This window comes from Macaca thibetana, chromosome 4 (assembly GCF_024542745.1).
Source record: "Macaca thibetana thibetana isolate TM-01 chromosome 4, ASM2454274v1, whole genome shotgun sequence".
In the NCBI taxonomy this organism is placed as follows: domain Eukaryota; kingdom Metazoa; phylum Chordata; class Mammalia; order Primates; family Cercopithecidae; genus Macaca; species Macaca thibetana.
The window spans coordinates 139,582,865-139,595,113 of record NC_065581.1 but is presented as its reverse complement, the minus strand read 5'-3'; the positions used below and the strand labels follow the sequence as shown (position 1 = coordinate 139,595,113).

General features: G+C 35.3%; 1 protein-coding gene and 1 non-coding gene across 2 annotated transcripts in view; one reads left to right on the top strand and one right to left on the bottom strand.

The window, feature by feature from the left end:
- Positions 1-7,503: 7,503 nt before the first annotated feature.
- On the bottom strand, positions 7,504-7,575 carry TRNAE-CUC (transfer RNA glutamic acid (anticodon CUC)). Its single transcript has one exon. It is a non-coding gene; the product is annotated as a tRNA-Glu (tRNA).
- A 773-nt stretch (positions 7,576-8,348) lies between these two features.
- Positions 8,349-12,249, top strand: part of NCOA7 (nuclear receptor coactivator 7) — a 159,565-nt gene continuing 155,664 nt past the window's right edge. Inside the window, exon 1 of the mRNA XM_050788676.1 lies at positions 8,349-8,622. The gene's annotated coding sequence lies outside the window, so the exon portion shown is untranslated. The remainder of the gene's footprint in view (positions 8,623-12,249) is intronic.

Genomic DNA, 12,249 nt, shown 5'->3' with positions numbered 1-12,249 from the left:
AACATGTACATACTGATTTTTATGAATATATTCACAGATTTGCAGAAGTTCAGAGTTAGAAGAACATAAACTAGACCATTCTTCATTTTTCAGATGAGAAAAATGGAGGCACAGCCAAGTCAGATCATCTTTCCCACAGTGACATGATCCAGGTCTCCTAATTTTGAGTACATGATTCTTTCTGAGACAAAGTGACCATAAAACAAACAAACATTTTTTTTTATAGCTTTTATATTTTTAGGTGCCAGGAGTTTTTATTTTGTTGTGGATGAGCTAAATAGGTCTATCTGTTTGTTAGGATAGCACACTTTATGTTTCCTGTCTTCAAAAGCAATGATTTTTAGTCTGATTCAAAATAAATACAATGGGGTCATGTTTCTTTAAAAGAAAAATCTTTAATCTGGTGAGCATGGCTGAGATTAAAATTGCATTACTGTTTTCAAGTGATGTCCCTCATTATCTAAAAGCGAATCACACAAAGGTGAACAGAGTTGGGCCACTAATACTCAGTGCAGGATCTTTCATATATACAGTACTCATAAAACTACTGAACCACCCGTGACTGGGCATGGGTTTTGAGCTGCTACTTCATCCTCCTTGCTGTGGCTCCTTAATGCTCTTAGAGTGAAGACAAAATCCTTCACCTCACTACAAGGCCATGCAAGATCCATCCCCTGCCTCCTTCCTAGGGCTCTCTTCACCTCTCTCTGATACCTCTGCCTTGCCAACCAGCCCTCCTGGCTTTCTTTCAGCCTCTGGTATTCTCCTTGCTCCCTCCTACTACAAGGCCTTGCACATGTTCTTTCTGCGTGAATGTTCGTTTCTCTCTTTCTTACCTAGGTAACTCATCTTCATCTTTCAGATCTCAACAAATGGATCACTCCTCTGACATCTCCCACTGGTTCAAAACCTCACTGTAGAATTACATGAACCACCTATTTCTCCTTTCTTCCTCACAGACTTTGTCAGTCACAATTTAAATTTGTGATTGTATGATTACTGTTTATCTTCGCCACCACACTCAAAGCAAATGAAAATGACTATGTTTCTGCTTATCATTGAGTCTCTGGGACCTCTTTGCCCTGCGTCTATTTGATATAGAAAAGAGGCTCAACAAATATTTTTGGATATTGGTTAAATGAATGAATACATGAATGCATGAGTGATGGAATGAGGAATGAATGAATGAACGTCACATGCTGAACCAGCATACATGCTGCATTGAATTTATTTGAATGGCTTTCCTCAGTCTTTAATCTGACAGCACAGTATATATACAAGTAAAATAAAGCACATTGATAACAAGAAGAAAGAAACTAAACAACAAAAAAAAATCCTCAACATTTCAAAAGTGGGATTACTTTATTAAAGAATCAGAACAAGACACATGAGGCCAGGATGCCACCTTGTGGTTAATTTTCACATTTACCATTTTCAACCTGCTTTCAGAACAACTTCAGAAAGTTCAACCTGGAACTTTTCTACTTCAGAAAAAGCACCATTATAAAGTATGGCAATAGAGGGGAGTGGAAGGAAGTTTGCTTAACTAAATATCACTTACATGTCATAATTCCAAAGAGTTGGCCCAAACATTACCTATCATTTATTTTTATTTTTCATTTTAATTCAATATTGAATATAGAATAGCATTATATATATGCTATTCTCTCTATATAATATATAATATAACATATAGAATAGCATATTATAACATTATATATAACATATAGCATTGTATATGTTATGCTATTCTATATATAATATATATTTATCAATTAAACCAAGAAGTAGACTTCTAGGACTTCACTTGAAAACAATTATATGCAGGCTGAGCCCATCATAATGCTGTTCTTATATGAATGACAGCTCTACATTTCTGTCTACATATATAATGCTATATATGTTATCCTATTCTATATATTATATATAGCATAACATAAAATATATAATTATATAATATATAGAATAGCATATATAAATCATATATATTATATATAGAATAGCATAGCATTTATATAATGCTGTATTATATAATATATAAATGTATAAATAATCAAATGAGAATCAATACCTTTGTATTCACCACCCAACTTAGCACTTAGCACCACTAGTACTTTGAAAGTCCTTTGTGTACTTTTTCTTTTCTCCATCTTCTCCATTCCCCATTCCCCACTATTTTATTTTTATTTATGGTTTATCATCTATATGTCTATCAATGAACAATATATTTAATTTAGCATTTTAAAACTTCATATAATATGGGATTATACTGTATTTGACTTGCTTATTAAGTTAAACATTATTTTCCTGGAATTCATCATGTTGATAAGAGGAGATGCAATCCATTTTTTTGTTTTGTTTTGTTTTTACTACTCTGTAGTATTTCATTGTATGACTATACCACAATATATTTACCCACTTTACTCTTGATAGACAATCAGCTTGCCTCCAATTTGGGTCTATTATGAATGGTGCTGCTGTGAACATTCTTGTACACATCTGGTGCACACATGCGGGGATTTCCCAGAGGTTGAGTTGCCAGGTATGGGAATCTCCAAATTTAGATAATATCAAATGTTTTCCAATTTATTTTATTATGCCAATTTATACTCCCACCATTAGTGTATAAGACTTTCCATTGTTCTATATTCTTGGCAACAGTTGATATTGCCAGATTTTTCCATTTTGCCTCTTTGATGGGTGTAAACAGTATCTCTTTTGTTTTAGTTTGCATTTCCCTGATCACGAAAAGAGGTTGATTCTGTTTTCAAAGATTTATTGGTCACCCTTGTTTCTTCTGAAAAGTTCCAGTTTCAGTCTTTTGCCTTATTCTTTCGTTTCTTCATGCAAGAGTCATTTGAATTGCTACTATATGCCAAGTACTATCACAGCCTGGAGGACACAAAAATGAATACAACATAGACCCTGCTCTCTGCTGTGGAGCTCTTGGCTTGTCTATAATTTTGTTGCCTTCAGCGATCAAATGAAGACTAAAAAACAGGAAAAATTTTTGAGCACCAATTATATGATTACTACTTTAACACAAAGTAATAAAAGTTGTGAACTCTGGTCTCAGGGAATTTACAGAAGCACAATTTACACAAAACAATAGCACACTATATAAAGTCCTATATATACTATAGAAATTCAGAGGCTATAATAAGCAGAAGAAAAGGTGATTGATCAAGTAGATCCATAGTCTAAATTTAAATTTGTTTCTTTTTAACTCATGGAAAAATATTTTTCTATAGTCTACTCATTAAAGTAAGAAGATAAAAAAGTAAAGAACCATTTTTGAGTCAATAGAATAATAATCAACATGGAGATGCAGCAAAGATTATTTTAAAATGGGTAAAAATTGTACTAAAGAATAAACCACTGTCACATATAAACAAGCCTATTCATAAGGGCGAGTACACTTGTATTTGTCATTAAACTTACTAATAAAAATTTCCCACTTCTTTCTATCAAATCTGCTAACTCCTAATAAGCAGCTACTAGATTAACTTTCACCAAACCTGGTAATGCATAGAATTCAATTATACATTTTAAAAATAACTTGCAATGTCATATGATTTTTCTTTGCTTCTACGCAAAAACTCCCCATAAACCACCCTATTTGTAATGATCTCTCTAAAGAAGACTCTCCATAGTGCCACCAGACAATTTGTTGTAATGGGGGAATATTAAAGAATATAAGATTCAGGCTGGGCACATCCTGATTGGAATTCTGATTCTTCCACATACTTGTGTGACTTTAGATAGGTTTACATAAACTTTCTGAACCTATGTTTTCTAAGCCACACAATACAAGAGTAACTATTATAAAGATTGACTTGATTGGTATGGACAAAGGACCCAATTCAGTGTTCAGTATCTAAAATAACTCAATAAAAGTCAGACATTATTCACAATAGCTCAGTTTAACTCTATTTCTACTTGCTCTTCTCTCAGCAGAAATGTAGAGCTGTCATTCATATAAGAATAGCATTATGATGGGCTCAGCCTGCATGTAATTGTTTTCAAGTGAAGTCCTAGAAGTCTACTTCTTGGTTTAATAATTTCTTTTGTTCATTCAATACTAGTCATATGTAAAGCACTGTACTAGATGCTGGTAAAATCCTTCCTTTCCTCCTTCCTCATTCCTGGTTACTCTTTCAGTATGCCGCGGCCCAAATCACCATTCACTGTAGTAGTCCAACTCTAGATGAATGACAATTTTGTGTTTAAAACAAAATAATTGGACAAGTCCAGGAGAAAATATTTTTTATATACAGCAAATAACTTTTGCTTTCTTTTGTGCAGGTTAAATAATTCCTATTCCTTTACTTTTGAAGCACCTGTTCACACGCGGAATATTTCTGCAACTAGTCCTTCAGCATTTTCCCCTTCTTCACAAGCACAGAATTGTGCACAATATTCTGGCTCTACAAAGCAGCAACTTTGAGCTGTGTGTGTAGGTGATGTACTCTATTGCTATGTCTAAATAACAATATCACTTTGAAATAATTTCATTCTTGACTAAAAACAATAGAATAAGTAAAGCACAACAAGATATTAACTAAAACATTAAAAAAACTCCATTAAAACATTAAAAATTAATCAAACAAGGATTCTATTAATGACTACACAGCAATCTCCAGACTGTATTTGCTTTTGTCTTTATTAACCTGACTTTTCCTGACTCTCATCCTTCAGACTTTCCTCGTATGTCCTCCTCCAGCCAAAGTCAAGCCGGCAAACTTTGGCCCTTTTTTTTTTTTTTTTGCACCAATCTCTTGGCAAGCATTTCAACTATTGAAGCTTCAATTCTCACTGCAGAGGTGGATCTCCTTCAAATCTATCATCATTAGTAACAGCTTCACTTGGGTGACCTCTCTTCAGTCCAAATCTAAATGCAACATGGCTTCCTCTATTGTCCCCAGTCTCAAACAGCACCCTTTTTTAAATTAATTGGCCATGATCAAAACCTTAATGATTTTCTCCTTTGATTCCTATTCAACTGTCATAGAAACAGTCTTGCTCACTTTTCTATACCTGTGCATACAAAGATGGCTGGCATGGAGTAAGAATTACATAAGTGTATGCTAAATTGATGAATGAATGACAATAACTCTGTGAAGTATGCATGGATGCATGCAGGTTAGTATCTCTCTTGTACTCATTAGGATCCAGAGGCTCAGAGAGCTGGGTCCTTAACCCAGATAATGCGGCTGATATTGGCACAGTTAGGGTTAATTCACAGTCTCTGGCTCTGGAATAACCGTATTTCTTTGTTTTCATAAGATCTCTGTTTCTTCACTATATTTGCCCTTCTGCAGTATGTAGGTCATAAATAAGTTTGTTATCTCTCACATTAGTCCCTCAGCACCTTGAATCATGTTTCTGGCAATAACCTCCTGGACAGACTTCCTTACTGTGGTATGGGCTCCACCAGTCTGTTCTGTACCCAACGGTCACTGTCTTACCATCTGACTGTGCTTAATCTCCTCCATTTTCTCCTTCATCTCTTTATAGTATGCTATCTTCTCACGGCTACTTCCTTCTTGAAGTTCTCTTATCCTTTTATTGTCTTTCTGACTACTCTTTCACCATTTTCTACCTCTTCCCTTTCTCCTTTACTGTATACTCTCCTGGGTTTTTTCCCTCGGTCTTCTATCCTTTTCATAGGTTTTTTCTTTGGGAAGTGCCCAAATCTTCTCAAACTTTTAAGTTAATGGCTCCAAAATCACTTCCTTCAATCCTAATTATCACCAAAATTCCCATTCTGTATTTTTGACCACCATTTAGCTGTGCCGCCTCTGTGGGGGCTCAAACTGAACTTGCCTTCTCTTCTTCATCAGTTTCTCCATCTCAACCTTCCTATTACTTGTAATGCCACCCCAATTTTACTAGCCACACAGAACAAATCACGGCTTCATAACTGATTCCTCCCTATTCTTAATCCTTTATATCCTATCAGACATCGAGTCCTCTTGGGTTCCCTTTGTAATTCCTTGACTTGTCTTAAGATCCTCCATAATCTGGCTGCAGCCACCTATCTGCCCTCATCTCCACTGTTCCCCAGCACAGGTTCCCTACTACAGCCAGTCTGATGCAGTTGTCCTCTTCGTTGCAGATACTAGACCGTGGTCATCCTGGATCCCTTAGAAGAAATGCCCATTCTCCTTTTCTCAGGCATTCCGGATACTTCTAACCTTTAGCTCCAGCTTGAAAAACAGTTTTAAAGTTCTATTTTGATTCTAGTGTTCACTTCCTTCTCCCTTCTTTTACCGCATATTGTGATTATTTGAAGTACCTGATACATAGCAAATAATCAATGAATGGTGCCAATTATTTTTGTTAATGGTAATAACATATTTTTGTCTTAATTGTCGAATGAGGTGAAAGCTTCTTAAGCACCAAGAATCACATCTTTTCTTAACCCCATTACACCTATCACAGTGGACTTCCTGGAACATTAAGTACTCAGCATTCTCCTCTTCCCAATCAGTCTCAGCACAACTAAAAGGAAAGCAAAACAAATCCATTTTAGTTGCAATCAAGCTTTCAATCTGTTTCTATGCTATGATGAAATTTCTCCTTAAAAAAAAAGGCAAAAAAAAAAAAAAAAATCCAACAGATCAAAAACTGGCAAAGGTTAGGATGGTTTAGAACTTTCAGGATCAAAAAAAAGTTAATGTCTATATAACACCATTTTTCTTTTTTTGACTCCAACATTTCCATATTTTCCTTTGAGGAACTCCCAGAATTCTACTTTACCCTGAATGTGGGAGTTACTAATGATAAGTAGGTGCATTTTTGAGGGGCCCATATGATTTATATACTGGCAATTGATACTCTGGATGGAAGACAATTACCATATTTGTGTAAATCTGTTACAGAAAATTCGAAATTAGCAAAAAAAAAAAAAAATAATAATAACTAAATGGGTTATTAGAACACTATAAACTAGCTATGTAATAATTAGCCAACCATACATCTCAGACAAGATCTCATATTTATAAAGATGAGAGTAGGAATAGCTCCAATATAGGCAAATAATCTCCAAAGTACATCTGAATGTATAGAAAAACTAAAAATTAACTCTAAGGATGATACTGAATAAGTATTATTCCTCATAAACTATTTTCGTCTTTTATTAGTCAAACAAAATCAAGGTTAAACACGGGCTTAACTGACTGCTTGTAAACATCTAAATTATTTTTAAAAGCTGAACAATACAATTTTAGAATCACAGAACTTTATGTTATTTGATTGATTATAAATTACATTACCTGTAGAGATGGCGTATTTTAAGCCTTAGATTAAATAACATTTTAAAACAGTCCATTTTTAATGATGAAAAAACCCCAACAAGCAAATGAAAAGTACATAAAACTTATGATTAAAAAAAAAAACCCAACCAGCAAATGAAAACTACACAAAACTCATGACTTCTACGTTGCTTGCAGGATTGATTCTACGTTGCTTGCAGGATTCAAAAATCAAAGAAAAAAAAGTTTCCCTGACCGGGAATCGAACCCGGGCCGCGGCGGTGAGAGCGCCGAATCCTAACCACTAGACCACCAGGGAACTTATTTGATAGCTGTCTCTAAACATACTTGCTGCCTTAAAAATCTGTATTTCGTTCCTCTAACCAGTAGGAGGTAGAGTATTGCGTCTAAGCCACACCTACTTTGTTCTTGCTCTGAGTCTATTTCCTGAAATTGAAGCAAATTCTCGGCGCCTTCCGCCGAGCTCCCCGATGGCCCCTTAAGGAAAACACCTATACCCTCCAAATCTAATCCTCTTCCGACTGCCATGCTGGAAAAGACATCCTGGAAATTCTCATTCTTTTACGTAGCATGGAAATCTCTTTACCAAGACAAGTGTTGTCTGGACGCGTACTGTCCAGAGCCTTGTAATTTGCTTTATTATTTTATTAACCATTTTAGCCTCTCTTTCAAATCTAATTTCTGTCCCTCTCCGTCTTTCTTCGTTCTCTGTCACGTGGTTGTTGAGTCCCTCTAAACATTTTACTAAATCTGACGATAGACTGCCACCGGCTGAGAGCGTTTCTCGGTGAAGAGCCGGAGCGACCCCGCACTGTCCTGGGTGCAGAGCGCGTGCTCTACAAATGTGGGTGATGAAGGGCCACATAGCCTCATAGCACGCGGTTCTATTTTATTTATTTGGTGTAGGCAGGCTAACGAGGCTGGGAGAGCTGTGGGTGGTATGCCTAGTGAAGGATCAGGACGTCTGCCCAAGGTTCCAAGCAAATCCTTCAAACCCGCTGTGTTTATTATCCTACTTTCCAAACTGTTATTATCTGGGCAATTGCTTCACTTCTCCGCATTATTTACTAGACACGGCCAGGAAATGATGCAATTACCAAAGGAATCAAGACACCTTACAGCAGAGTCTTAATTCCGAAACTCTCATAAAGTAAATGCAGAGGGCAGTAAGATATAACTCAGCTTTGAAAGTGCCAGCCGTTACATTGAAGAAATCTAACCCAAGAGACTTCGCTCCGCTGCAAGATGGAAGGAGGCTTAAGTAAGACATAAATTTGTAATGAACTTGCTCACAACATCCGGCGCCACTGTGAGTTGCAGTCATCATCCATTACCACAAAATTAGGTGAGCCTGTGCTTGAATCTCGTTGTTTTTTTTTTTTTTTTCAGCAAATCAGAGATGAAGTTTAAATCATTGATATACTTTATCTGAAAATATGGAATAATATGAGAACAGGAAGATTTAAGGGGGTTATTAAGATAATAAGATAGAAAAATCATCAGAAGAAATTTCTACACTTCATTGTATTTTAAGTGGGACACTTCTTTCCTATCCCAAGGAATCTTAGATCAAGTTCAGTAGGTGGAGCTCTTACCTCTTAATTAAGGGGTTGCTAGACCTTAGCATTAGAGTATCTGGTTTTGAATAAAAAGATTAAGCAGATATTAGTTTAAATTTTTATAGGTTTAGTCACAATATTTTACGCAAAGTACAAAAGGGTATGGTGAAAACCACCCTCCTACTCACTCCTTTCTTCTTCCCAGAAGTAATCAGTGTTACCAGCTTCTTCTGTATCTCCCAGAAATGATCTATGCACATACAACACGTATCTAGTTCATTTTCCTCCAACTTTTTGGTTTTGAAACATCAAACCAACAGAAAGTTACAACTGTAGTACAATGAACACACATATACCCTTCATCTAGATCAGTGCCTTCCGATTTACAGCTCCAGCAACTTGTGGCTATTAGGCACTAAAATGTAGCCAGTATGAATAGATATTCTGTAAGTGTTGGATCCACACTGCACATTTAAGCACTAGTATTTAGAAAAAGAAATGTAAAATATCGCGTTAATACTTTTTACTTTAATTACGTTTTTAAATGAGAATAATTGGATATATTGGGTTAAATAAAATATTAAAATTAATTTTGCTTTCTTTTTACTTTTTTAATGTAGCTACTAGGATATTTAAAATTATACATGTGCTTACATTATATTTCTGTCTTACAGTACTGTTCTAGATTCATCAATTATTAATATTTTCCATATTTGCTTTCTCTATTTTTTTCAGAACCATTTGAGGTTAGCTGCAGACAGCATGATACTTTATCATACATACTAAACACTTTATTATGCATCTACTAAGAGCAATCAATCTAATTATCATCTCACGAAATTTAATTCCACGTTGTCATTTATTATATGGTCAATAATCAAATTTTCTAGTTGTCCTAATAATCTCGTTTATAGTTTTTCTTTTAATCTAGGATATACTCTTGGATTATACCTTGCATTTAGTTGTCACATGTCCGTAGTCTCCTTCCTTTAATCTGGAACAGTTTCCCCTAACTTCTTTCTTTTACATCATTGACGTTTTTGAATAGTGGAGTACAATAGTTTCAGAAAGTTCGCCAATTTAAATATTTCTTTTGGCGGGACAACTATCCTAAGTGATGTGTCTTTCTCAGTGCATTATATCAGAATGCACATAATTCCAGTGTATCACATTACCTGTAATGGGTAAGTGTGGTAGGCAGAACCATGTCCGCTTCACCCCACAACCCCAGAGATGTCACTGTCCTAATCCCCAGAACATGTTGACATGTCACCTTACATGGCAAAAGGAACTTTGCAAATGTGATTAAGATTTTGAGATGGAGGAGATTATCCTAGATTACCTGGATGGGCCCCAAATCATCACAAACATTCTTATGAGTGAAAGAGCAGGGCAGAGGCGTCAGGTCAGAGTGATGTGATGTGCAAAAGACTCATTTGGCCATTGCTGCCTTTGAAAAGGGAGGAAGGAGAACCACAAGCCAAGGAATGCAGGCAATTCCTTTTCTCCCATAGGCTTCCAGACAGAAAGCAGCTCTGCCAATATCTTGATTTTAGCTCAATGAGACTTATGTTGTGCTTCTGAACTACAGAACTGTAAGATAATAAATTTGCGTAGCTTTAAGTCCCTAATTTAGTGGCAATTTTTATGGTAGCAACAGGAAACTAGTACAGTAAGTACGGTCACTTGATTAAGGTGTCTGCCATATTTCTCCGTCATAAAGCTACCTTTTATAATTGTAATTAATTGGCAAATGTTGGAAAAAGCAAATATCAATGGTGGAAGTGATACTTTGAGACTGTAGACCAATCTGTTCCTCAGCAAACTTTTAGCCAATGGGTTTAGCATCCACTGATGATCCTTGTCTGAATCAATTATTGCTACAGTGATGGCAAAATGGTGATATTTTAATTTTATCATTCTTCTGAAAAGAACTTCCCTTCCTCTCTTCCCTCTTTTTATTCTTTATTTAATTTTTACATATCAGCCCGGACTCATATTCTTTTTTCTGTTTTAGTGAGTTTTTATTCAATGTGTTATATTCTGTTGCTGTCATTATTCATTTAAAACCTAAATTGTCCCAAATTCAGCCAGGAGTCCATTCAAGCTGGCTCCTGTGTTCTTTTGGAATATCCCTATACATTTTTGAGCACCTCTTTACTTTCAAGCACAACATGACCCAGGTACAGCCTGTATTTTATAACAGGAAGAATTTACATCTTTGCGCGTATATCTATTTTTCTTTAATTTCCTTTTTAATTTTTTTTTACACAAAGAGTAGCATACTCTACATGGTTTTCTGTATTTTTTAATCAATATCTTTAGAGGGTGTTCATTATTTAAATAGAGTTTCCTCATTGTTTTTGACAACCGCAAGGTAGGTATTCCACTGTACAGATATCTTACTAAAGCAGTTCCATATCATTGGGCATTTAGATTGTTTACAACCTTCTACTGTTACCAAAGTACAGCCAAAAATAACCTTGGAACAACATAATTTAACATTTAGTTTTTATTAACCTGCCCACAAGTGATTCATCTTATAGAGTGCCAATTTCTGACTTGAAAATGCTAGAAGAAAAATCATGGTATCCAATTCATATTCAACTATCATTATAATTTATTTATAATTTTTCAATTTGATCTCAACCTGAGTCAGCTGTCCTTCTTTTGTTTATTAAGCTATTCATTCATTTGACAAACATTTATTGAATCTAATATATGTCAGGTACTATGTTGGACACCAAAGACACCATACTGAACAAAACAGGATCCCTGACCTTCAAACTTAGTCTGGTGGAGTTCAAGTAACCAAGCAATTATGGTATAATAAGAGAAATGTATCTTTATACTAAGTTTATTTAATAGATTAAAAATCCATCTTTTATCACGTATATATGGAATATAAAATGGAATAGCCACACTAGAAAATAGTTTGGCAGTTTCTTAAAAAACTAAATATGCACTTACCATATGACTCAGCAAATGTACTCTTGGGCATTGATCCCAGAAAAATGAAAACTTATGTTCACATAAAACCTGCAAATGAATGTTCATAACAGTAGCTTTATTCATAATAGCCCAAAACTGGAGACAACTGAAATGCCGTTCAATGGGTGAATGGTTAAGCAAACTGTGGTATATCGATATGCCTTGAAATATTATCTAAAAAGGGAAGGAACGATTAATACATGTAATAACTTGAATAGATCTCAAGGGAATTATAGTAAGTGGGGAAAAAAGTCAATCTAAAAGGTACCATTTGATTCAATTTATATAGCATTCTTGAAATTATAGAGAAGGGAGATTAGTGGTTGCCAGGAATAGGGATGTGGTGAAGAGGAAGATCAGTATGATTCTAAAGGAGTAGCTTACGGGAGCCTCATGGTGATAGCTCTGTATTTTATTGTGGT